The sequence below is a fragment of the Grammomys surdaster genome, unplaced genomic scaffold, assembly GCF_004785775.1.
Source record: "Grammomys surdaster isolate TR1022 unplaced genomic scaffold, NIH_TR_1.0 367, whole genome shotgun sequence".
Classification (NCBI taxonomy): Eukaryota; Metazoa; Chordata; class Mammalia; order Rodentia; family Muridae; genus Grammomys; species Grammomys surdaster.
Genome location: NW_021604786.1, coordinates 6,005,170 through 6,033,169, shown reverse-complemented (window position 1 = coordinate 6,033,169; position 28,000 = coordinate 6,005,170). Strand labels below are relative to the sequence as shown.

Genomic DNA, 28,000 nt, shown 5'->3' with positions numbered 1-28,000 from the left:
TGGTCCTCCCCAGGGAAGAGCACTCCAACTGTTTATCCAGTGACAACTGGTCAGCCCTGAAAAACATATACCCAAGGAACATTATACGGACTAAAGGGGTTCTATCTAGGAATGGATGTATACATATATTCAAACATGTATATGCATTAAAGAACCCCTCGCAATTCAGTTCAAAGAGAAGCCATAGATCCTACTGCCAGAGAGTTCCAGAAGGACTGAGCTTGTAGCCTAAGAGGGCTAGTTCATCTACGGTCCTCTGGGTGGGGGGTGTCATTTCCCACTTTCTGAATGAAGATGCTCAGCAGTAGATATGGTTGATTTGACCCCGCCTCCTCTCCCTCATCCCATTACAGCCATTGGCAGAGGCTGATCCAGGCTTTCACCTTGTGTTTCTTGAGATGAGGAGGCTGGTCACATTTATTCCACTCATCTCCCAGATCCCAAGGGATAGATTGTGTTTCCTGGCAACCCAAGGTTGTGTCTATCATCCTAGGAAGCCCCAGCCTCTCGGCGAGCCTTCAATAACCCTTTGCAAGTTGTCCCTCGGATGCCTCGGACTCTTGTGTTCTGATCATCACATGCTCCCTCTGTTCAGAATTCTCCAGACAGACCCCATGTTGATTGATGGGATTTAGAGTCAACAGAGAGACAAAGCTCACTGGGCGTGTCCCAGAGGGATTTTCTAGATTAGGTTCATTGAGGTAGGAGGACCCACCCTAGCCATAGGGAGCACCATCCCATAGGTCAGGGTTGAGCACTGCTTGAAGAGAAAGAGCAAGCTGAGCACCAGTGTTCAAGTCTCTTTGCTTCCTGGCAGTGGATACAATGTGACCAACCCCCTGCCTCAAGCTCCAGCCACCACACATTACTCGTCCTGATGGACTACACCTTAGAACTGTGAGCCAAAATAAACCATCCCTTCCTTAAGCAGCCATTGCTGAGTATGTCTGTCACGAACGCTCTGCTCTGTTCTCAGCCATGTGAAACTTGCCCTCCCAGAGCTTAGGTGTTCCCCGTTGTGAAAATCTCTTCCCAACTCCTCAGCCAGAATTACGCATTCTCTCCCTTGTTCTCCCTGGTAAAGAGAGGCGGAAGCGGGCGCCATTGGCTCGTTCCATAGCAAGCAGTTGGTGTTCCTCGGCCTGCGTGGTATGACCTCTGCAAAAGCAGAAGTTTGTTTTTATTTTTTTATTTTTTTTTTATTTCTGTACCTGTCTCACCCGAGTACATCTTCTTCAGGGAACTGACATTTTTGTTCGGCTGTGGTGTTCCCATAACTATACATCCAACCCTCAGAAGCAGTTAAGTGAACTGGCTGACTCCTTAAATAGAACAGCCAGCTCCAGGCTTCTGTGATTCAATGTGGAAAAAAAAAAAACTTGTCTTGGACCAGTTTTCTTTTTCTCCAGATGTGCTGGCAGCTGGGGGAAAGTTGGAAAGAAGGAGGGTGGGATGAGATGGTGCGACAGAAATCACCTGTCCATGAGGAATAAGAAGGATTTGAGGAAGAGGGAGAATGAATGGAATCAGGACCATTCATCTTTCGAGGAGCCTGCGCTGCTGCGTGTTGAATCACGGTGTCAACAGGTAACGACCGCTCCCTCTCCTTGCCAACCGGGCCACACAATATCACCTTTCATGCTGGAAAACAGCAGCTGTCCCTGAGCCTGTGAACAACACCACTTCTGTGCTGGAAGCCCAGTTCTTAGCTCTAATCACTTGCAAGATAGTATCTCTCCAGTTCTCAGAATACTGCTCCAAGGGAAGGTGGAAGCTTGTATTGTTCTGTGACTGTTTTGCATACAGTACAAACAAGGCCAGGGCAGGTTAAATGATGTGTCCTTGGTCAGGTGTGAGTCAGAGGCTGGGCCAGCCAGAGAAACACCTTCCTTCTCAGTCTATTGTTCTGGTTTGTTCTTGCTACCCCCCCCCCACACACACACTGGGCTACAACTAGTTTGGGAAGCCAAAAGGGTTCAGCTAGTCAGGCTGTCCTTCCTTCTACAAACAGAAGCCTTGACCACTGGCTGAGAGATGCTCACACATGGCTGTCATGTCTGTGTGTCCCTCCAATGAGCACATATTTTAGGAGACTTCTGCATGCCAGGCACTCTGCTCTCTTTCTACTGCCTTCAAGGAGTGTCCTCTTCAGTGAAATCGTACACATTACATAAAGAAAGACAAAATCCATGGCCGTCATAATGCACCCAGCATCTTTTGAGCCAATCCGATGAGAAAATTCTCAGGGTTTTATTTATTTTTTTCCATCTTCATTAGCTCCCAACAGTCCCCACCGCCTCTCACTAAGTGCACCACGCTGCCACCAGGACTCTCAGTTGGACCTTCCTTGGCTACTCCCTGAAAAATTGCTATGGTTTGTCTTAAGTGGCCTGAGGGGACCTTGCTTTTCAGTTAGCAAAATTTAGAAGATCGTGGAGTTGGGATGGAAGCCATGTCTAGGATGCCGAAATTTCTGGTTGGTAAGCAAAAAAAAGGCACGGACATGACTATTACAGCACCTATTACTGTGGTTGGGCATCTTGGCTTTTTAATAGATGCAATGGCGAAACTCCTAGATTGGAAGACAGATGCCAGGGCTGTCGTCTTTCCTTGTACTTCCCGTAGTTCTTCCTAGTTACGATGTGACTCTTTTTTTTTTTTTGGAGTGAACAAATCTTTATTAATGCACACACAGTTACTGGGAGGAGGACATGATGTTGGACACACTGTCGAAGTCGATCTTCTCCACGATGTTCTTGGGCTTGATGCTCTCCTCCTGGCTGCAGATGAAGATTTGCCCTGACTCGTTGGCGCTCCCGCCGTACTTGCTCATCCACACCTTCAGCTGCTTGTCAGTCAGGTCTCCGAGCATCTCAGCCAGCAGCCAGCGGTCGATGTGCTGGTATGTGATGCCCACCACATGGCAGATACATTTTCAGACAGAGTCTTCAAAGCCAGTTATGCCTTCCAGGAGGTCCATGTTCTCATCCAGGGCTTGCCAGAAGGCTTGAAAGTGGCAGGTCTCCAGCAGGTCCCCGAGGTACAAGATCTGTCAGATGGGCCGCTCTTCTTGGTGTGCCTGGTCTATCATACATTTGCACAGAGTGAAGTCGGTGTGGGGCAGGTTGGTGAGGGCTTTCAGCAGAATCTGGGCAGTGACTGTGGTCTGGAAGAACGCTGGGTTAAACTGGTACAGTTTCAGGACAGCCAGGTTGGCCTCCAGATCATAGGCATTCTCCTTGGCCTGTGTCTCCACATACCGCTCCAGGGTAGCCAAGTTCTCAGGATTGTACCTGTCGATACCCTTGAGCAACTTGCCCAGGTTTGCCCTCATCTGCTCAAACATCGCCATGATCACTGTCGCCTTCTGCAGCCCCAGCTGGAGTCGAACACCAGGGACGACGACGTGACTCTTAACTTGCTGCTCTTGGCCACCTAAAGGAATAGGCTTAGCTTTAGAATAGGGCTGTACCTACTGCTGTCCCACCTGACTTCACATGTGTTTGACAGCCACACACACATGTGGTAGGCACACGCGTGCGCATGTGTGTAGTGGCATGCTCTTTAAAAGCTGAACTAACTCTTAAGAACTACTGGTTTCTTCTAGTTACATAGCAAACCAGAGCTAAGGAAGGGCTCTAGACTTCTCTTTCCGTATCGATTATACTGTTCTCAATCTAGCATGTGGTATGTTCTCCTCGCCATCAGGAGTTCTGGCTCAACGGGTTTCTGTATCTTTCCCAAATTCCGAGGCTCTTAGTGTCTGCGTTTTGGGCCTGAGAGTCAAACTGAGGAAAGATAGATGACCAGTGTAAAGAATGTAGCTAGCATTTGATGTGGACAATCATAAGTGGACAAGTAGGTCTTAATAAATAGGAAAAAATGACCGGAAGAAGTCTGAGAGGAGCTAGAGAGATGCCTCAGTAGTTAGGAAGGCATACTGCTTTTGCAGAAGACAAGAGTTCAGTTCCCATGTGGAACTGCCAGCTCCGGGATATCTAATGCTCTCTTCTGACACCTGCACTCATGCAAACAGACAGACAGACAGACAGACGACAGACATCATTTTAACAAAGATTACCGGTTGTATAAATGTGACAGTACAGAACACATGAGCTAAAGGCCGTAGGAAAGCAACTAGGGAACTAATGAAAGATAAAAGTTCTTTCAGTACGGTTTATTGTACAGATTCCTCTCTGTGTTGCTCCCTAGACACTGAGAGTCAGAATGGCCTCTCCTTCCTGGTTCCGGGTAGACACTGTTCTCATGGGATTTGCAACCTTTAGGGTAGACAAGAGGAAGTAAGCTCAACATTCCCCTGCCCACTGTTCCTTAACTGCCTTCCACTCAAAGTAACAAATATGCCAAAGGGATGTATTTGTGTGTTGGCGTATTCCGATTCCCTCCCACCTCCTCTGTTCTACCAATGGCCAAAGTGCTACACAGTAGCCTCGGCTCCAAGAAGTGTCAGCCATCTTGAAACGATACTCGGCACCTTGGTTGAACTTTACCGAGCCCTAACATGGCTCCCAAGATAAGCCTCTGAGGCCACTTAATTCAATCTTGATTTGACTAATTTCTTAGTTCTAGGAAAGGGGCCCCATTATCTAATTCTTCCCAGATCAGGCACACACAGATTCCTTTTCCTTCCAAGTCAAGACATTATTTCACAACGCTAGCGGCCTAACGCAGTCTGATTTCTAACCAAAGAGGCATATGGTAAGCTTGCCTGTACTAGATCCTTGCAAGCAGCGAGGCAAGAGAACATGTTAGTGAGTCCTCCAAACAAATGCTCAGAGGGCTTCAGACCAACAGGAGACTGCAGTGCAGCCAACATTCTTGTGTGCAGGCAGTTTAAAATGCTACTCTCCCTTGACGGACCAGAGCTTTCTAGTTAATTCTTTGCAATCCGGCTGTTGATTTTTTTTTAGATAAAATGAAGAATAGAAGCTAGATAGTAGATTTGAACCAAGCTGGTCTGTCTGCCAAAAATATCTTCTTGGCTAATAGTTGGTGAGACAGGATCTTAAGGTTGGGAACTATAGAAACCAGTCTCTCCCTCTCTGGGCTCTGCCAGGGTCATATCCAGACCCAGTGATGAGTCAGATTTGGCAGCTTGTCACCTTACCTTCAGGCCTAGAGATCAAAATCCCACTGCAAGAATGTTGTTTGCTTTTTTTTTTTTGTAGGCGGGGAGATTAGTTGGGGAGTTGCATCTTTTACCCAGCAGTAAGGGCACTGCATTCTGTATTTGTCCTCAACTCTCTTTAGAGGGATTGATTGCACAGAAGTCAGTTTTCCAGAGCTATGTACCAAGGGACCGTCCACAAATCACTTTAGCGCGATGTTTCTCCAAAGATGAGTAAAACTGTTAATTGATACAAACTTTTAGATTATCCACAGATGGAAATGTATCCAGCAGTCCCCTCTCCACTTATTATTCTATTAAGCATTAAAGTGTGTGGTCTTATCCCCGAGAGAGGAAGTGTTCAAGGAAGAGGGCTGCTTAGCAGTCAGGACTCATTGAGGTTGGGAAACATTTTGATCTTGAGTTTTTAAGTTACTGGTGGCTCAACCTGCCAAGGTCAACTTTTATTAGCACATCTCCGCTCTTCAGAAAAAGTTTTACACCAGTTTCCCCAAAGGTGACTAGAGTTTGAATCAGCCAATTAACACGGCAATGACAAAATGTCAAGACCCATCTCTAAGGGAAAGACTTGTTCTTTGAAAGCCACTGTCTTAAAGGTGTCCAGGCAGACAGGGAGCTTCCTGGGACTATTTGGATTTTCTGTTCCTGAGCCAAAAAAAACATTTTCTAGCATTGGCTGACAAATTGGGTTTCAGAACAGGAGGTCTGCGATTGAAACTTTAATTATGCAGGTCCTGTCAAAATCCATCTGCTGAATTCAACTGTTTCTGGGTAAGGTACTTCTTTTTTATTTTATTTTATTTTTTTAGCAGTGTTACTGGGTGACACTTTGATAGGGGTCTGAAATTAGCTTCCTTCATAGGCTAATTTATTCTGCCTCCTTCTCTGCATTAGCAATATTTATGTCGGGTTAGGGATGGCATTTTTTTTTCATTTTTTTTCTTTTATGGGTGATTTTCATGATGATACTAGAGTGATTTCAGAATTGCATGGTGAAAGGTATCAGTTTGGGTGATGTCTCTGGAGGATCAGTGTTGGTATGACTGTAACTGATAGGTCCCAAGACGTATCAATAAAGCCATTCTGTACATTTTGAGGGAAGAGGGCCATCAAAAGTTGGTTTGGTGTTTGGAAGACTCAAGTGCTGGGCCTGCCTGCAATTAAATCTGTGATCTTGTAATCCCTTCCAGCATCCCTCAATCGATGTGGCCAGTAGCCCTTACATTAAGCAATATTTGCATTTATGGTGAGCACTCATTTGTACTGGGGGGAGGGCTTGGGTAGGAGTTCTAGGTGGCGGCTAAATGTGTAGACAGTGAACGTGCCCACATCTGGGATTTTTTTTTCAGCTTAAATATCAGACAGTGAGCTTTAGACCAACAGCTGGGTTAATGAAATTGTCATTTTAGAGCACTTGCCCGGATCGGTTGCTATTGGGTGAAACCAGAAGTTTCACAATCGATGATGTCATATGTGCTTCAGAGATTAAGGAGGAGAAACATTCACCCACGATCTTCATCATTAAAGGAGGTCTCAGTGAAAATACTCAAGAAAATGGAGCGATGCCCACTGCCTTACTCACTGCCTTACATCTATGTGAGGTCTGCAGCCTAAGGGTCTTTTGGAAACAAATTCACTTTCAGTCATCAAGAGTCAGAGCCTTATACTGCTTCTTGGGTACTCAAAGCATCATGGCAATTTCAGATAAACAGCTCTTCAGGGGCTCTGAGATGGGAGAAGAAAATAAATATGTTTTATGATTTATGATCGGAAGTGTGCCCTTTCCAAGAGGCCTGGTGTCACCGTTTCAACTCATTTAAAGGCTTCATCTAGATTCCGCATGATCTGAGTGCCCTCCCCCAATATGAATGCTCATGTTCCTATGTGTGAGTATGAGAGAGAGAGAGAGAGAGAGAGAGAGAGAATATGAGAATATGAGAATATACATGCCAGAGATAAATCTTGGGTACCACACCTCAGTCACTGTCCACTTTTTCCATTTTGTTGATATTTTATATCTACAGTCTTTTACCTGCATGTATATCTGTGTACCATGTGTATGCAGTGCCTTTGAAGACAAGAAGAAGGCATCAGATCTCTTGGGACTGGAGTTATAAAAGGTCGTGAGCCATCAAGTGGGTGCTGGGACTTGAACCTGGGCCCTCTTGAAGAATAGTAAGTACACTTAATCGATGAATCATCTCTCTGGCCCCAACCACCTTGTTTTGAGACAGGATCTCTCACTGGCCTGGAGCTTGCTGATCAGTGTAGGCTGGCTGGCCAATGAACCCCAGGTATTCTCCTGCCTCTGCTTCCTCATCAGTCAGGTTACAAGGATGAGCCCTGCTCCCGTACCCGGCTGGTTTTTTATTCAGAATTTAGTTTATTTTTAATGGTGTGTGTGTATGTGTGTGTGTGTATGTGTGTGTGCACGCGTGCATGCGCACACTCATGACCACAGGTGTCTATAGAAACCAGAGGGGTTGGATTCCCCTGTAGCTGGAGTTACAGGCACTTTTGAGTTGTGCAATATAGGTGAATTGAACTTGGCTCCTCTTCTAGGGAAGTACACGCTCTTGATGGCTTGGATCCAACACCTGACACCTGGCATTTTTTTTTAACATGGGTTCTTGGCATCTACGTCAGTTCCTCATACTTTCTGAGCCCTCTTCCCAGCCTCTCTCCTGAATTCTCAACCCTTGATCTGTGTCCCTCTTGAGGGGTAAACTCTGTCAGTAAGACTCTATGGTGGCAACCTCACCCTGTAGGCCTCTCTGTAGTCCGGTGACTGTGACGGGTCCTTTCTGTTTCTTGCATACATGATAGCCCACTGTTCTGGTTTTCCAACCTTCCTCCTCAGTTCAGTCTTACCACTCTTGAGGGGGAGAAAAAAAAAAACAAGAAATTACCATATTACTTTCTTTGAGAAGTAATTCTGATTTTATGGTGAGCCATGGAGTTGATCTTTCTTTGCCTGAGTTCCGCTTCTGTTTTTCTTTTGATTTCAAGGGAACCTACTCTTTCTGGTCTTCTTTCCAGATCTTAAGTGTGTTGTTCACAATTTCATAAAAAAAGAATACTCCTGGGTCCCACTCACAGGTTCTAGGCTGGGTCCTGGAATACAGACGACCCAGGCTTTGAATTTCAGATGACTGAATCACTGAGAAAAAAGTTGGACAGCCAATCTGAGACTGACTCCACCCACCACACTCAACAGTCTTTGGCCTACTTCATCCTTACCTCTCTGTACTCAATTTACCAGAATCTCCTGAGAGACCTGGCTGAAAGTAGCATCGCAGTTTGCTTTCTACTACTGTGATAAACACCATGACCAACAGCAGTGTAGGGACGAGAGGGTTAAGAGGACCATCATTAAGAGGACCTGAAGGCAGGAACCTGGAGACAGGAACCAAAGCAAAGGCCATGGATGAGCGCTGCCCACTAGCTCACTCCTCCCGGCTTGCATAGCCTATTTTCCAATAACACCTAGGACCACCTGCCTACAGGTGGCACCACCCACAGTGGCCTGGGCCCTTCTTCATTTCTCACTAATCAAAAAGTTGCACCACACGCCTGCTCACAGGCCAGTCTCACGGAGGCAGTTCCTCAAATGATAACCCCCTCCCCTTCCCAGAAGACCTTAGCCTGTGTCAAATTGCCAAAAAACTAACCATCGAAGACAACAGCATCTTATTGAAAATCAGATAAACTACAGCCTGCCCAGGTCAAGCAGCCTAAAAACCTAACTGAAGGAAGACGTGAGAGGTCTTAGCCTATAGTGCCTCTGACCTTTTGACCTGTGACCTGTGGAGGTCACTGTTGGTTGGCTTGACTTCCTGAGACATAGGCTGCCTCATCCCTATCTCTGCCTCTGGGAGGGAGTCAGTGAAAAGGAACCCAGAGGTCTGACTGAGGAACTATGAAGTTAACATGGAAATGATTTCCTCTTCTCTGGAGACGTCCATTGGGTTAGAAAGTGTCCCCATGGATCTTTCCCTGATGGTGTCATGAGTGGGTTAGAGGATGAGGGCCCCTCCAGCTGGGCCAGAGTCCTGCAGATCCCCTCAGACAGTGCCAGAATGGCAACAAGCCAAGGCTCAATCAGCTGATGGGGGTCAAAGTTGCCATTTTCGATTGCCACCTACCTGTTCAACTTGGGAAGAAAGCTTGTCCTTCCTCGGATGGAAATGTGGGGAGGGAGGAAGTGCAGAATGTTACCTCCCAGGAGACAAGCGCTTAGAGCCTGTTAGGGCACAAGTGCGTGGAGTAGTGTTTCGTTTCTAGAGCAAATCATATTCATCAACAGCAAAGATTTTTATGCTTCCCCATTTCTGCTTCTTGAATGGCTCCCTCCACCATCCCCCATCTTGGTAGAACTGCTCTGCCTCCCTTTTTTCACACTACAATAACCCGGAGGCACAAAACACATGAGGTATCCGGAAGGAGCAATTATGCTACAGAGTTATGTCTGTTTATTAGCCCCTACCCTCATCCCAGTTCTGAAAGCCTGGAGCCAGCAAGCCAGGATGCCGTGAGGAAGGGCTCATGGGTGTGGAGGGCAGAGTGTTCCCAGCTTCACTGGCAATAGCATCCCCCCCCACCCCCGCCCGCCCCAAGCACACACTCAAGTCTGCTGTGAAGGCCGTGGGTGGGCCTCTGACAGGAAGTATTCTTTCTAGGTGCTGTGTGTGACATCCTGGTCAAACGGACACAGTGGGTCCTCATGATGTTTTTTTTCCAAGTTCCTTTGTTCCTTGGCACTTTAGATTAGTAAGTGTAGGGCTCTGACAGGCAGCTATTCAGAGAGCGATGACATTTTTTCTCAATTTATACAAGTCATCAGTGAGGCTAAGTGTGCACTTCACTTGTAAATTACGAAGGGAGACGAATAAATCCCGAGTCCCCTGAACTGGAAGCCCTTCTCTCCCCATCTCAGGTTATGTAGGGTAACTAGAAAGACTCTGGATTTTCTCCCATGCTCGAACCCACGTAGGCATAATCAGGTCTGGCAGGAGGCCAAGGTTTTCTCAAGATGCCCCGGGGACTTTCCAAAGGTTTCTAGAACATGGATGATGTTAGTTAGGGCTTATTGGTGTCTTCTCTATTTGCAAACAAGCATTCATTCTCCAAGGAGGTGGAATGGCCAAGGTGGTACTGCCTTCGTCTCCATTGTTCTGAGGGAAGCAAGGTGATCCCATACAGGAATATGTCCACGCTGCAGCAGTGTTAATGAGCATGGCGTGCCCTCTGCAGTTTCCTCAGGCGTGGAGCTGCGCCGGGAGCCGGGAACACTTGCTCTTTAAGGGCTTTCTGTTTTAAACCATTGAGAGATCTTAGTGCAAAATCAAGCATAGAATCAGGGCCTGTGGTTTTTCAAAGAGCTTCCTGGAGGCTTTGAGTTGGACAGATTGAGACTGAAGCTAATCACCTATGACGGTTACAGGTAGACTCTGCTGTCTGCCACAAGGAAAACTGGACGTGCTTTGTGCAATACCCAAGAGGGTCAGTCTCTTCGCTGAAAACATAGTAACAAGCTGTGCATGGGGCATACACCTTTAATTCCAGTACTTGAGAGGCAGAGGCAGGTGAGTCTATGAGTTCGAGACCAGCCTGGTCTACAGAGTGAATTCCAGGCCAGCCAAGGCTGGTCAGTGAGATTCTCACAAAACCAAACCAAATCCCAAACTATATTGCTGTAGCCTGGTCGCCACTCCAGCCAAACTAAGAACTATGAGGTGTAAGTGTGCTGAAGTATGTGTTTATATAGTACAGGGAAATCAGTTATTTGTTGGCTACAAAAACCACAGATCAATCTGTTGAGTCTTTAGATCATTTCTCTGTAAATGCTAACTCTTAACCTTGTTCAAAGAAAAAAAAAATCAACAAAACCAAATTATCTCCTAACTTGACTTCCCTTGGTTCCTTTGGGTAAATAAACTTTATGAATCAATTAGAGGAATCTCCAATTATTTTTTTTAAATATCAAAGAACTGGATGAAAATGGATTGTGTAGGAAATGCTGTCATCAAAAGGGCCAGGAAATGAAGGCACGCTTGATTAGTGAGTTGAATATTCATAGTTTTGAATATCGATCAGCTCAGTGTGTCCCTGACATGTTTTTACGATGCAAGACAGGAACATATTATAGCTCTTATCTCTTTTGAAAGGAAGATGAGACAAAGGCCAGGAAAACACTTATTTGAGAATACTTCAGTTCCCTCGTCTTTCCCAGGGGAAAGCACACTGATTGGTTATCCGTACTCAATGGTCAGCTCTGAAAATATACACATGAGTAACTTTATACAGACTGAGCAGCTGGGATTCATGTGGTTTTTGGTATACATGTTTATGGTTTTGTGAGACAGGGTCTCACTGTGCAGCCCTGGCTGGCCTGGAACTCACTATGTAGACCAGGCTGGTCTCGAACTCACAGAGATCCACTTGGCTCTGTCTCTCAAGTGCTGGAATTAAGGGCCTGAACTCCGTTCTCAGCTTATTACGTTTTCCATAAGGAGAGTGACCCGTTTGGGTTCTGTACAAAGAACGTCCACTTTTCCTTGGCTCAGACGTCAGTGTCTGCTTGCATATAACATATGTTGTTCATGTACATCACATGCGTATGCATAGCTACATACATACATACATACATACATACACATCCATACACACAAATACTCTCTTTCTCTCTTTATCTCTCTCTGTCTCTCTCTTTCTTGTGCATTTTAGCTCATAACAACAATTAATAAAAAAGAGGCCAAAGAGCCCAAGGATTTAGAAGCCAGCAGGAAGAGGCATAATGGGTGGCTTTGGTGGGGGGACAAAGGGAGAAATGATGTAATTATATTAACCTAAAAAACAAAGAAGTAAAACAGAAAAAGTAGAAATAAAAATACTCTATTTTTGTTTAATTAAATGAAATAACAGTATCTCTCCACCCCCTCTCTCCCATCCCCTGAGCTGAATTTAAAGGTAACCTTGAAAGACCTCAGAAGCATTTTCCTGTCGCGTTACTGTATCTGATCCCAAGTTGAGTCCTAGACCCTGCCTCCGTTTCAGTCCATCCTGAACTCCTGTTTTCCAGTTCACACCAAAAAGAAAGCTTCCGTTTACAGGCACTGCACAAGTCCCATAGGCTTCCCAGGAGTGCGCTTTGCTAGTTGGGATCTTTCTGAACCCCTTTAGAGCAGCCTCGTGTCCATGGGAGAAGAAATCAGACATAAAGAGTCTGGAGGCAGCTGGGGACTGTCAACACCATCTTTAAGAAGTCTTCACCGGTTTGGATGATCAGCAGTTTGAACCAGGCCTCTGTGCCACAAGGCATCCTGGCTTTCACAGAGGAGGAGAGTGAAGAGCGCCAGTCAGTCTCTCTCTTTGAAATACATGTGGCAGACTGACTGCTGTGTGTCTGTCTCTCTCTCATCTTGACTCCTCTCTGGCATTGTGTCCCTGCCTCCACCCACCTCAGTTCTGTCAGTATCTCCATTTTCGCCTCGCCAACGGTATCTGGACTGTTTTCTTCCAGATCAAAGGTAGAAGCGGACCACTTGATTAATTGCCATGCAGCTAAGTCTTTTGCTTCCTTGACACTCACGGGCGTGGAGACAAAGGGCTGTTCTTTAGAAGCCTGGAGTTGTGTGGGTGCCGGGTGGGGAGTTCATAAGCCTGAGAGAACTGAGCCTTCCCAGCAGGGATGTGACCATCCCTAGACCCCCAACAGAAGAATACATTTGCACATTATGGTTGGTTGGTCATATTTGCATCTGTGGGGACAAAGCATGTAATCTCACTTTAAACCACACGAACTGTATGGGAAACTGGACTTGAAGTTTGAAGTCCCCGTGTATAGAAATTGTTTAGGGAGGTCAATACATTTTGAAATTGAAAAGGAGTTTAATAACAATGTTTTTGCAATGTCAAAAAGGGTATGCAATGTAATCCCGCACCATTAAGACTCTTCAAAATGGCGCCATCCAATGAACTCTTATAAGCCCTACATAGCCTCTTTTCATTGGCATTCATGAACAGGAGGTAAATTTTGATATTTGATTCCCTCCATCATATTAACCGTGTTGTAGGTGTCTCACAGACATGTGGAGATAGTGGTCACTGCAGGGTCAGTGTTTGTACAGGACATCTATCATGGTCCTGCTTCTCATCCTTAGAGCCTGTAAGCCAGATAACTTAGAAGAGCCCCCGATGTGTTCCACAGTATAAAGACAGATCTCAGAAGAGCTTGCAAAAACAGAAAACGTTTAATAGAAGCCACATAAACCAATCTACAATTTAACTGATCCAAATGTACGTGGCTTGAGAAATGGGTTGAGAAGTTGAAAATAACATACCAAAAAAAAAAAAACCCCACTAGAATTATGGGAATTATTGTTGACCGTTTCTAATACTAGAATAGCCCGTTGGCTGATGAGTACAATGGCCATGTAAATCTTCTATTTATCAAAACTGAAATTTAGAGGGCATCACCTCCAAGATTTGGGTTCGTCTCTTCTGAGTGTATATGCCCTTTTTGACACTGCAACCTGAACTTGTCATCTACGAAGTTCACACTCAACAGCTACACAATCGAATGGCAACGAGAATCACAACCACCCTCCCCTAAAAACAAACCTTATTCTATTTCAAGGTAAATTTACAGTTTTATGTTGGGTAGATATTCAGAGATACCCTGGGGGCATATAAGTCCTGTACGCCTTAGGCTGAGACCAGTAATTTTCCTCAGTAATTAATCAGATCCTACCATACCTCTTTCCAAAACTAACTCATATTCCAGATCTTTGCCACTGCTCAAGGAACAGACACATTGAAAAGAAGCTGGCTGCCTCACCCATGTCATGATTACAGAGGCACAAACGAAGATAGTTAGTTGATCCAAGTCTCCTGGTGTGCAGGAGACAGGTTCTGCCCAACTAGGTGGCGATGTCAGAGATCCAGTGCCTCTCAAAGTCAGAACACTGGGTTCTTTGGGATAGTCTGTGGTGACCACTGCACTGTGACTTCCTGAGTCACTAAAAAGTCCACAGCCTCCCTCCCCCAACTTAATTTACCTATCAATTTTATTGGGACTGAACTCTTGAATTTATAAAGCTGTCTGAGTGAAAAGGTTGGAGAATAATTCACAAACAAGCAAAACAAAACAAAACAAAACACCAACCAGACAGACAAGAAGACCTAGGTTCAGGCTTTCCTGTATGTATTGGCAGCTGCGTGTTGGATTCCTCTCACAGGCTTCTTGGTAAAATGGAGATTTTGGGGCTTTAGATGGTCTGATAGATTCATAGTTTCTGTGTTAAGGACGGAGGAGCTCTTACAGTCTTCTCTGACGATGAATAAAAAGTAGAGTTAAGCCCAGAGAATAAACCCAATGGGCTTGAGTCTGAGTCTTCACCAGTAGACATTAGAACTCAGAATTTTCAAGTTCTGCCGCGGGCAGATGGAAAGGTGGCTTCTCCTCGGTTTCTGCATTGATTAGTGTTCCTTGCAATAGAAGGGCTGTCCCCAAGCTTCCTCTCACATTCCTGGGATGTGAATTTACATGTCTGGTGTCTGCTTTCGGAGCACAGTCGAAACTTGCTTGCTGTCTTATTCATCTTGCTGTCACCAACAACAGCTCTACACCAGAAAAGAACAGTGCCGTGCAGCCTTCCTTAGAGATGAAGGACCACCACAGTTAGCTCTTCCTTCTTATAAGAGAGAAGGCCAAGGCTCAGGAAAGGGCTACACCTGTGGGGAATGCATGGCTTGCTGGGTCAGAGGCAGAGGGACCAGATGGCTGGACTCCTGCTTCTGGGAAGTGAGACTTCCTCCACCACACTGGGCTGTTCTGTGTCTTACAACCTAGCTCATCTGTTAAGAAACAATAGAAAAATAAACTTAAAAGCTTTAGGTACAAAACCAGAGTCCATCCTAGACTCGGAGGCACAACAGCTTCTAAGTAGAGATTCTGAGAACCTTCCAAGTTCAAGAGAACAGGATGTATATCTTTGTGTCCTCAAAGAAGAAATATGAAAAGGCACAGCACTTGGTCTTAACAGCAGTACCACAGAGCGATTAAAATATCAATTCTGAAGCGAAAATCTTTAAAGTCAGGAGCCCACCTTTGCCACTTGTAAGTTTTATCACCTTGGGCAAACCCCTTAATTGTTCCACGCCTTAATTTACCCGTCTGTGGTTACGATGATGACAGTATCTTCCTCAGCTGAATCAATAGGTTGTGAAGTACTTAGAGTCATACCTGCCTAACAATGAGCAAGACTTAATCATTTTATCTGGCTAAATCCTACCACCATTTCCCAGAGTTATTTGCTATGTAATGCTTTGCAAAGAACAAAGCATGAGAAAATAAGGTACCATTCGATTGTGTGGGTTTCTTTGCTCCCACCGAAGGGTCAGAGTACTGTCCTACAGCAGAAACCCAGGTCCATCTGCTGGTTCAGGATGAACAGGAAGCACAGAGGGGAGTCTATGATCCCAATGGCACTAGGTGGCTCTTCCATTCCCACTATGTCACGATACTGGCAGTACAATGCCACACAGCTGGGCATCACTTGGAAAGTAGAGAAGTCACCATAGTGAGAAGGTCCCAGGTAGAAATCTGAATAACATTAGTTGTTGGAAAGCCCCTAAGTTAAAGCATTCACACGGAAGAAGAGAAATTGCCAGGGTCCTTTCTGAGCTGTATTGTACTTCCTTCTATCCCATTTCCAAACCTGTCCAGTGATTTATAGGAATAGTTCAGTTGTGTCCCTGATGACGGTGGTACTTGAGATAGACTGTTTGAGATTCTTCTTGGTTGAGTGGGCTATCTTCAGATCTCTTTAGGGCTGGGGCCCACTGTCTGAGAGTTAGACATCTCAGTGAAATTGAGTGTCCAGTTGACATCCTGAAAGACCTACCTTCTTAGCCAAGTTTCTATGACCCATCTCCTTTTCAAGGTGTATATATCATGGGGTCAACTTGGAATACCATGAAATGACACATTTTATTAATTGGTTTCATTTGGGTTTGTGGTCTCCACTTTAATTGTGCCATAAATAGTGCGTTCAGAAGATATTGTGCCACAGAGGTATAATTAAAGACAAATAAGTGTTGGGGTAGAGCTTAATGGTCGAGCACTGGCCTTGCACACTGAGGGCCATGTTCACACTCAACACCACAAAAGCCAATGAGCAGTGAACTCAGCAAAGTAAATAAAGAAATCAAGACCCACGGACCTACCGCCTGACTGTAAAGTTAGAATATGTTCGTATCACCTAATGAAGGCCTAGACTCCCAGGCCTTCTTTGACAAGTGGTATGTATAGTACACATACATCCAATATACTATGATATATTTATATATGTATTTACTGCTTTTAGTATTTGATAGATACTATACTTATATAATATACATATATGAATGCATGATATATACGCATATGTACACATATATATGTATATACATATTATATACATGTGTATGCACACATATATGTATATTATTTATATACTTGCACACATACAGTAAATTGCTTAAAGATGTTAGGCAGTTTGACCAAGCATATGCAGTTTCCAAAATCAGCCTTGAGTTTCCCAAGCCGGTTTCTCTAAAGTCCAGATTCCTGATTACTCTGTCTCCGTGCTTAGTCTCTTAAGAGCTTCCCCTTTCTCCACAACTTTCAGTAGACATTTGAGACCGTGACTAGCAGGCCATAGAAGCCAAGGCAGAGGGGCTGGAGAGCTGGCTCAATGGTTAAGAGCACTGGCTGCCCTTCCAGTGGTCCCAGGTTCAGTTCTCAGCCCTCACATGGCAGCTCACAACTGTCAGTAACTCCAGTTCCAGGGGATCTGGCACCCTCACACAGACATACATGCAAGTGAAACACCAATTCACATAAAAAACATTAAATACATCTTTTTAAAAAACAAGCCAAAGTGACCCTGGAATATTGAGACTTAAGACACAGAGACTAGCATGGTTGATGGGCTGAGGTTGCTAGAGGCATCCCCACTGTGTGCTAGAGACATCCCCACTGTGTGTAGATCTTTGTTCCAACATGGCATCATGCTTGCTGATTGGCACAGACTGCAAAGGGAATAATCGCACCTGAAAATGGACAGAAGCCAGAAATCATACCTCCCTCCCCTATCGCTCCCTGAGAGTGGATTTGCCAGAATTCAGGGAAGCATATAGGCTCTGGGACAAAAACCTCAGTGTGAGAGGGAATGTTGAGAGGGTTCCAGAAGTTTGGAGTTTCTCAAAGTGAGGCACTAGGGAGGTCATTAAAGCTGCTGCATCTTAGCTCCTGCTTCCAGAGAGTTCTGCTTCAGGTGACCTGCGGACTGGCCTAGAGATGTTGCATCCTACGGCATCTTACGGTAACCCAGGTGATTTTGATGCATACAAAGACCTGAGAACAGTCCCATGGTTCCTGAAAGATCATGACGACATACAATGTTAAAATGCAGATTCTGATGGAGCAGGTATGAGCTAGGACCTGAGATCTTGCCTTGCTAACAGCCTTCGTGATGATGTTAGTAACTCTGGACCACAGACACGCCTGTAAGAAGACTGTCATCCGACTCTCTCATCTTACAGATGAGAGACTTCCATGGTCCAGAGACAAACAACTTATCATTAGCAGCTGCTTCCAGGAGGCCATGGGAGGTGCAAAAGACGGACAACCATTTAGTCTATGCAACAGTAAGGACAGCTCTGTGTATTAAATGCCTTTTGCATGAAGAACGCTCAGCTAACAATGAATCATGGACAGAGTCTGGCCTCAGACTGTTCACCTGCCAGGGGAGGAGCTTGGGGTTTTGTCCCAGATGTAAATAAAGGCAGAAGGAAGTGAGATGATGAGATAAAGCCATAAGCCAACGGGGTGGGAATCTGACCTTGCCTGTTTGTGACGTCTTGGGATAAGTGGACTCTTGGATTCTCGGAGCTCCGCTTTCCCTAGTCACAGAGCCTCAAAGCACACCTCAAATTAGGAATCAAGGAAGTAGGTACATGTGCACTCTTGTTTAGAACCGAAACTGTGCACTGATGGCCTGGGCACTGTTTTGCTCATAGACTCTACTTTTAAGCAAGCAAAATTCTATTTTAATTAACTTGATTCTCTGTAAATAAAATTCATATTTGGGACCAATTTTACATTAATAGAGAAGTTGCAAAACTAAGACAGGAAGTCCCTGTGTAACCCCCCACCTTTCCCATGCCTTCCTAAAAGCCAAGAAATGAAAACTGATATATCACTATGAGTTAACCCCTAACCTTTGCTTGGATCTTATCAATCTATTAATTTTGGGGGAGAGTCAGGGACCACGCAAGTGTTATGGTATCAGCCTGGTTTACAGAGTGAGTTCCAAGACTGCCAGGTCTATGCAGAGAAACCCTGTCTCTAAAAACAAACAAACAACAAAAAGAATATGTACTGGACACATACATGCCTTTCTTCTTACTTCGAATACCGTCGCTTTCTTCCTTGAAGGATTCTTGGGACAGTCACATGCTCCTGTGTGAAATCATCCTGACCTGACCTGGAAGGGATCCCACGTACCCTCTCCTCCTTCCAGCTCCCATCTCCTGCCTGACTCCTCCTCCTATTTCAGACTTGTGTTAAACGTCAATGTTTCTAGCTTCTCTTGCTGACTGTGTTTGTCAGAAATTCTTGTAGCCGTGACAAATTACATGGACAAAGCCAACTTACAGGGAGGCGAGATTTAGTCTAGCTCATGGGTTTATTAGGGTTTATAGTCCAAAGTTAGCAGGATTCATCAGTTTGGGTCTGAGGAGAGATTAAAATATGGCGGCTGGATCATATAGCAGATTCATACAGATGCGGGTGCTCCCCTCATGATGGCCAGAAGGAAGGGATGGGGGAGGGGACAGAGAAAGGGAGAGAGGAGAGAGAGAGAGAGAGAGAGAGAGAGAGAGAGAGAGAGAGAGAGAGAGAGAGATCTGAGAGATCTGATACAAGATTCAGGCTCTCCAGGGCTGGAGAAAAGGCTTAACAGTAAGAGGAATTGCTTTTAGAGGACCCAGGTTCAGTTCCCAGCATTCACATGATGGCTCACAAGCTCCTGTAATTCCATTTCCAAAGGCTCTGATGCCCTTATCTGACCTTTATGGGTACTAGGCACACACATGGTGTTAAAGTGTACATGCAGACCGCACACTCATAAAACAAGCATATAAGAAGCCATAATCTGCAAAGACACATTTCCCAGTGACATACTTGCTCTAATGTGGTCCCACCCTCGAAAGTCTCTATCCTTTCCCAATATTGCCATCAAAGAATGAGCCCATCAGGGACTAACCCACCGATTAGGCCAGGCACCTCTCAATGACTGATTGGAGAGGTCATTTAACATGTGGCGCTGAGGAAGCAAGAGACACTTCAGATCCAAACTGGGATACCCACCCTGTGAGGAGTGGAACCTTCTCTTAGTTTCCATGGGAACTGCATCACTTGTCTGAACAGGGCTGCTTCATTTGTCTCTGCCCCAGGAGCGGCTTGTCCAACGTTCACTGAATGATTGGGTGGCCTGTCACCTGAAGGGTGACTGACAGCCAACTGGCCAAGTATCCTGGCTCACAATCCAGCTTAGTCTAGGCTCTGGTCCCACCTAAATAGTGGCTATCTCTGTGCTTCCTTCCAGGAGTGTCCAACCTTTGAGTTTCTCTGGGACACATTGGAGAAAGAATTGTCCTAGTTCACACATTCAATCCAGGAGTGTTCAATTCTAAGGGCAGGGATTACAGGAGCATATATGTTTCTTTCGCTTGACTGAAATATGAAATATATTCTAGACCACCCAGGATCCATGGACCACAGGGTACACCCCTGGAAGAAGGAGTTCTGTGCTAATCAAATGAACTCACATCCCTAAGACATCTGGCAAATAAATGGTAAGCTATCAGTGAACACTAGCACCAGACAGCCCTTTGTGATGAGGCACAAAGCTGGGCTGGCAATGTTTGCTAGTGTATATGCTACACAAAGATACCCCATTTCATAAAGGGAGGCCCAACGCAGGAGTGGGATTATGCCTCTCTTTATCTCTCTCTGCTTTATCTGAGATTTCTTCATTCCTTGCTCTTCCTTCCCTAGGGTGACAGCCAGTTGGGACAGATGAGGTCTGCCAGACACATGTGAAGGAGGGCTCTGTTCTAAGAGCCAATCATAGGGTACAGAAGCAGGCCCACTGTGTGCCAAAAGGTAACCTTGGGGATATAGAAGCAGGCCCACTGTGTGCCTGGATGTAACCTTGGGGTACAAAAACAGGCCCACTGTGTGCCAAGAGGTAACCTTAGGGTGCAGAAGCAGGACTGATTCTATGAGCATCCAATCCACTAGCTAGAGACCCCTGTGTGTGACTTCTGGGCTGTTTGTGTCTTGGGGAAAGAGTCTGGCTAGCTCCGGTTTTCTGTGTGTTTGCCTCAATGGGCTTGTAATTAATATTGTGGAATATGGTCTCATTAAATCAGACTCGTTATGACTGTCCAGGTTCTGGAGCTCAAAAGAAAAGGATTTTCCTGTTCCGGGCGCCTGATGGATCTTCCTAATCCAGCAGGCAATTCTCTTCTGTTGAAGATTGTCTTACAAATGGAGATGAGATTTATTCTGCCTTGTGCTATTACAGTGAACAATGTGGCTGCTGCCGACAGGCATTACAGGTCTCTGCCAAGCCGGTGGCTCCCTTTACAAGGCACGCAGAACACAAGGATTTGTAAGATGCCATGCTTTCAGCGGCTGGAATGTCCACCGGCTTCATTCTCAGCTTTGACTCAGAATTGAGCCTTCCCTCTTGGGTTATGGAAATGGCGCCGTAGAAAGCTAGCCTGACTTCTATTTTCAGACTGAAAAAGAGACCCTGGGGTTTAGAGAAGGGGACATAGAGAGGAGACTAATGGGGCAACAGATGAGTGAGACACACACTTTGGGGGAATCCCTGGCAGGAGGAAACAAGGAGAGAGATATACATGCATGAAAGCTGAGAGGTAGCCACCCAAGTAACGTGTATTTATTATTTGTTTGTTTGTTTGTTTGTTATTTTGCAGTTCTGGAGAATAGATCTGAGTCCTCCTGAGTTCTAGGTGAGCACTTTCTGACTGACTCTTACCCTCAACTCAACACTAGACCTCTAAGCCTTTATTCTTTGAGCTTTGCATGATATCATCCATCCATCCATCCATCCATCCATCCATCCATCCATCCATCCAAACTACCTCTGGCAAGTGTTAACCAGGTAACTATTAGATAGTTGTGCACTGTGTATGAATTAGGACCCTTAGAAGCAAGGCATCGTAGCCCTGGGAATCCATGGTCCACTAGAGAAAGTCTGGGGATTCCCAGCCATTCTTGCCTAGTCTCTGATCACGTGTCCCTGATCACGTGTCCCTTTGGCTCCAGGGTCACGTCTAAGCACATCTAAGTGCCTTTCCCTCATTTCCCTATCCCCCTCACCCCCTAACGCTTACGTTGCGAAACCGAATCTCCTCCCGTGTCCCAGCACCCAACAGGAATGAGGAATAAAGAGAAAAACCGGCTCACATTCCTAGTTCGAATTTTTACTCTCCGTACTTGCAGCCAAGTTGATCTTCAGGAGACTCTGCTTTCTCACTCGCTCCTTACCGAAAGCTTTTCAAGGAAGTCGAAGTCGTAAACTCTTATCTCCTCAGAGATCCCAGGGAGCTCTTCGTGGTAGGAGCTCCCAGCCATGGCTGCTGATGCCGTCTGTTGGGCAATCGGTCTCACCGATATTGCAGTATTGCCAATATTCTTGATCGCCAGCACACTCTTGGCTGACCTTCTCACGGGTTCCGACCATACATTCCTAAGAATGTGTTTTCACTGAAACTTCCTTGGGCAGTAATACACAAGTGTTTACAAAAGAACCGGATCAATTATACTGGCGCATGCCTGTAATCCCAGCACTTGGGAGGCAGAGGCAAGTAGATTTCTGAGTTCGAGGCCAGCCTTGTCTAGAGAGTGAGTTCCAGGACAGCCAGGGGTACACAGAGAAACCCTGTCTCGAAAAACAAAACAAAACAAAACATAAAACAAAAAAAAGAAAAAGAAAGAAAGAAAGAAAGAAAGAGAAAATTAATAATAAAACTCTCTGATAGACTCATCCCTACTTCTTTCCATCTCCCAGAGAGGGTTGGTGAGCATGATTTAGAAAATGTACTTTTAAAGCCGGGGAAGACAGAAAGTGGAAAGCTGTAAACTGCTGGATGCGTAAGCATGAAGATCTGAGTCTGATCCCAGTACCGTGTAAAAGGCCAAGTCTGGTAGCACGTGTCTGTCATCCGAGTGCTGGCTCTACAGGGACAAACAGATCTCTGGAGCTCATGGGTCCGCCAGACAAGTCAAATGGTGGAATTTAGGCCAATGAATCTGTCTCAAAAAACAAGGTGACCAGAACCTGTGGCAGAGCACTCACAGGTTGTCCAGTGGCCTCTAGACACCTGGATCCTTACCTACGTGTGCATTCACACATGTACATCTGCACACATGGTAACATGTACAGACATGCATGCACAAAACACACCTTTACATACCAACAAGCACTGCTTTTTAAGAATCATTGGCTACATGCATTTATTTGCTTATTTATGTATTTACCCCGTGTGTGCGTGTGTGTGTGTGTGTGTGTGTGTGTGTGTGTGTACACATGAATGCCACAGTATGTGTGTGGAAATCAGAAGACAACTTCTAGAAGTTGATTCTTTCCTTTACCTTGTGGTCTCTGGGGACTAAGTAGAGGTCACCAGAGTTAGCAACAGGTGGCCATACCCACTGAGCCATCCTGCCAGCCCATACAGATATTTGCATGAAGGTTATTTCATTACGTATATCAATCTACGTTTTGGTTTCTTTGCTCAATACATACTTGTGATCTGCTAGAGGGGGACGTTCAGAAGCCCCAGTTAGTTCTGCTAAATTCCAATCATCTCCTCTGGGTAAGGATGCTCGATTTTATTGGCTTTTTTTTTTTCTTGAGATGGATAACTAAGCCATTTCCAATTTTTTTTTCTTGTTATGACAATGCTTTAGAGAGAACTATGCACATATGTCACAAGACTTTCAAAACCCTGAGAGGCAGAATGGAGAATTTTATGTTTTTTTTTTTTAATGCCCCGTTTCCGTTAGCACCGGCCCTGTGTAAGATGGACCATCGACCCATGCATTAATGCATTCAAGTTGCAACAGCTGTATGTATAACCAATTGGTCACCGGGTTTTCAAAGGATGCTGTGTGTGTGTGTATTAATGTATAAATTCAGAGGTGACAGCTGTATGGGTGCCAAGGTCCAGTCCATTCGGTGTCTAGAAAGGGGCCTGTTTTCTTCCCTAAGAGGGCAGCAGTGAGAATTGCTCTTCTGCACACGAGAGAGGGAGGCCCTTGGAGCAGTGGGAAGGCATGAAGGAGCATACCCCATACCTGGCAGCTGACATAACTGCTTTGATAGTCCCCACATCCTCTTATTTGTTTCCATGTGGCCTTTGGAGCTAGTTCTGGATTGCTTTAGGAGTGTTTAGGTTCTCAGGAGCAAAGAGGATTGAAGCTAGGCTCTTAGTGGTATCAAAACTCCACCCTGACCCAGGGCAGGCAGCATTGGGCAAGGACCACCACTTACCCCCCAGATAAACTTTACAGAAGAGACACCCCTGGGGATCCCAAAGGGCAGTGGTATTCACTGAAAGCCCCCCTCTCTGTGTGTGTGTGTATGTGTGTGTGTGTGTGTGTGTGTGTGTGTGTGTGTGTAGGAAGGCTCCTGAAGCAAAATTGTTTAGAGCCTATAGGATCCCTAAGGTGGCCCTGGCCTGTGGCTTCACTCCTCTGCCAGTGGCAAGCTTGTTTACCAAGTCTCTTTCCACCCCCTGCCTATGTTGTGTCCTCCCCTTCTTTCTGCCATGTCCCCATTCAAGCCGTTCTGGGACCACCAGCCTGGCCTTTCATCTGGTGACCCTGTCTCCAGTTTCTCCCTCTCTCCAGTATCTTCCAGCTGCAGCGCTCTTTGATCCATTTTTTTATTTTATATAATAGTGTATTCATTCCCATGGCCCTGTGCATGTCACACATGCTGAGCTGGAGGGCTGGAGTGACCTGTGTCTTTTAGCAGTAAGGACCTTTCTAAAAACAAAACATGGACATGTATAAAATGTACATGACCATAAGTTTGCCATTGTAATCTTTCTATGTGTGCAGTTCGATGACACTAAGATTTTTCATAGCAGGGAATCATTAAACTATTTCCACACCCCCTTCTCCCTCACAGAAAACAAGAAATGAAACAGCAACTCCCCAAGACTCTTGTCCCCCACCCCCGATAATATCTGTTCTACTTTTAATTTGTAGCAGGTTGCCTGCCACTCTAAGCCTTTCATATTAGTGGCATCAGATCATTCTGGTTCGTTTATGACTGACTGGTAAATCCTTTCCTGGTCTCTGGGGGCACCTGCACACATATGCACGTACCCACACACAGCTCATGTGCACACACATACACACATACATATCAATAAAAATAAAATAAAAAATTTAAACGTGTTAAGCCGGGATTGGTGTGTATGTGCGTGTGTGAGCGCGCATGTGTATCCTGGTTTACTGAGTATTCTGCTGTGTGAGTTTTACAATGACAGACCTCTTCCACCCCCCAATTGCCTTCAATGACCGTTTTGCCAAGCTCACATCTTACAGAACGAGAATGAATTTGGCTGTAGCAACTGGGTAGTGGGCCTCCCGGGAGTGAGAGTCATGTGGGCTCCCAACCTAGAAAAAGCATGAGCGAGAGAGAGGGAGAAAGAGAGGGGAAGAGAGGGGAGGGGAGGGGAGGGAAGGGGAGGGGAGGGGGAGAGGGAGGGAGAGCACCTTAAGAGCCTTAGCTGCTGGGGAGTCACTATCCCAACACACCCTGCCACACTCAGCTAGTTTAGCTTTTCTTCTGGTTGCATTTACAAAGTACTCTGACAAGAGCATCCTAAGGATTAATTTGGCTCACAGTTCAGGGATGTCACAGAGGCAGAAACTCGTGTCGCTGCCCATACTCCATACACAGTCAGGAAGCAGGTGGTGACGAAAGCTTCTGCTCAGTTTACTTTCTCCTTTTCACATGGTTCAAGGCCCTAGCCAAAGGAATGGTGCCACTCACAGTGGGCAGGATGTCTGTCAAGTTGACAACAGAGATTTACCACCACAGAGACACTCTCCTCTCCTCACTGTCTCCAGCCAAAGGACAACAAGCATAGTTCTCTCAGAGGGTGGATGCCTAAGCAGAGGCTTGAAGTGACTATGGCAAATCAGAAAGTTTGGAAAGGAAGAGAGTCTCTCGAGGGGAAGGAAGAAGAAACAGTGGCCAAGGCCCTGATCTTGCTTAGGTAGACCTTGAGGAGAAGTGTCGATGTTGCAGCTGCCTCTGTCTTATTGTTTTTATTCAGTATTTATTTTATTTATGCACCCGTTGTGTAGCATTTGACAGGCCTTTTTGCCTCAAGTTACAAGCATATACTGAGTTATTTTAAATTAAGATGTCATAGGTCCTGTAAAATGGCTCCCTGGGTAAGAGCACCCGCTGCCAAGCCTGATGACCTGAGCATGATCCCTAGAGCCCACGTAGAAAAGAAGAGAGCTGGCTCTCACATACTGTCCTCTGCCCATGCCAGACACACACACACACACAGAGACACACACACCCCCTTGTAACAATACCCCTTCATTCTTGCTTACTCCAAACCTTTCAATGTCTGCCTTGCACTCTCTTTCCCAGGACCACCTTAACTCCCTGCGTTAGGGAACGCAGTCTCCCACTAGAAGTTTTGGCCAATACTAATGTCATATTTCAACATCCATTTTGCCCTCCACGCTCTTCTGGGTTTCCAAAGGATGATTTCGAGTCTTCTTCATCTTTCATTTTCAAACTCCTCTTTATTGCGTTCCCGTCTGTCTGTCTGTCTGTCTGCTTGCCTTCCTCTCTCTCTCTCTCTTTCTCTCTCTCTCTCTCTTTCTTTCTCTCTCTCTCTCTCTGTCTTTGTGTGTCTCGCTGGTACTCTTTCTCATCGAGACAGGGGTCTTGTTATGTAGCCAAGGCTCATGTTTTTCTTTATAAACTCCATCCTTTATTGTGCTGTCTGTCTGTCTGTCTGTCTGTCTCTGTGTTACCCTTTCACTTTTTCTCATCAAGCCAGGAGTCTCACTATGTAGCCAAGGCTCATCTTTCCTTTTCAAGCTCCATTCTTTATTGTGACATCTGTCTGTCTGTCTGTCTGTCTGTCTGTCTGTCTGCCTTTGTGCTGCCTGGTTCTGTCTCTCTTCACTGAGATGAGGGTCTTCCTATGCAGCCAAGGCTGACCTAGAACTCACGGTGACCCTTTGTCCCAGAGAGATTACAGATGCAAGACACCACGCCCAGCCAGATCCATCCTTCAAGGATAAGTAGCCCCACCCACCCTCCCTCCCTCAGGCCTGGGCTTTGACCTTGAACTGTGGCTACACACGCTTTCACCATCTTCTTTGTCCCAGAGTGACTTACACCTTTACGTCTCCATTGATAACTTTTAAACTCTGAAAGCATACTGTGTTTTGAAACCTGACACGGAATCTAGGTTATGTAGTGACAGGAAAGTGTTTCTCGGAGGAGAGGAGCGATTTCACAAACACCAGCCTCATCTCAGAGAGAACGGGAAGCCTCAGATGAACCTCAACAACATAGGGATCCTGGCTGCCAAGTGTGCGCAAAGCGACCTGGGAACCGAGCAGGGTTCTCCCACAGATGCGTTTCTTGGGGTTTGGGTTGTTTTTCCATGTGATGCGGCTCCGAGCGTTTCCTCCGAAACTGCCTTCTGTTTGTTCACAGCTTCCTCAGATATTCTGGAAGTAAACACCCCTGCGGTCGGCACGGAATAGTGAGCAGATGGGAAGGCAGGCGTTTGCTTGCTGCTTGGATGTGGGAGCCTCGCCTTTATTCACGAAAGGGATCCGCTTAATAAATTCGCTCAAAGCAAGCAGGTGTGGTGGGGGAGAGAGAACGTTATGTAAGATACAAGCTGAATATTCAAAAAACTCCAGCTCGTGGTCAGATAGACCTTCTAAAGTGACGCAGAAGGCCTATTTTGTAAGAATATTTTTTTAGGGAAAAAAAAGGGAGGAAATTCTTTTTTAAAAGACCGGGGTTCACTATGTAGCATATCCTAGGATAGACTCAAGCTAGATAGATAGCCCAGACCAAACTCACTAATCTCTTCCTCAGCATCTGAAGTACTGGGACTCCTTACAAGAGTGCTCCTTGGAAGTTTCTTTCATCTGCTTGCCTGTTACATCACCAGATCCTTTAAGGGACTCAGTCTTCCAGAAGGTTCTGTGTTGGGATGAGGTTCGTGGAAACGGAACTAGAATCCATGCCGTTAGAATCCATCTAAGTAAAACGTGATCTTGTAGAAACAAATCACAGACTCTCACATAGACGCTGAGAAAGGAACAGATCTTCAACATTATGAAAGAAGAGAAACACACCTGAGCTAGCAGCCTCCCCCTCAGCTACCCCATCCTCCATGCTATCCCTCACATCCTCTCTGAACTATCATACTCAAGCCAGATGACCCCTTAATCCACTTTAATGACACAGACTGCCTTGCCTATTGGCTATTGGGTTATACTATTCTTATTGTATAAAAGGATCCTGTAGGGTTTTTGTTGTTGTGGTTGTTGTTGTTGTTGGTGGTGGTTTGTTTTAAGACAAGAAATGACCAAGTACAAACTCAAGAAGAAATTCAGTCATCCAGCAGTGCATCTAGGGAAGCAGGGGACAAGGACTAGAAAGCATGCCTGCCACGCATATGTGGAGTCACCAAGAT

General features: G+C 45.6%; 1 pseudogene; it reads right to left on the bottom strand.

Moving 5' to 3' along the window:
- Nucleotides 1-2,656: 2,656 nt before the first annotated feature.
- On the bottom strand, nucleotides 2,657-3,352 carry LOC114631887 (annotated as a pseudogene).
- Between the last annotated feature and the right edge of the window lie 24,648 nt (nucleotides 3,353-28,000).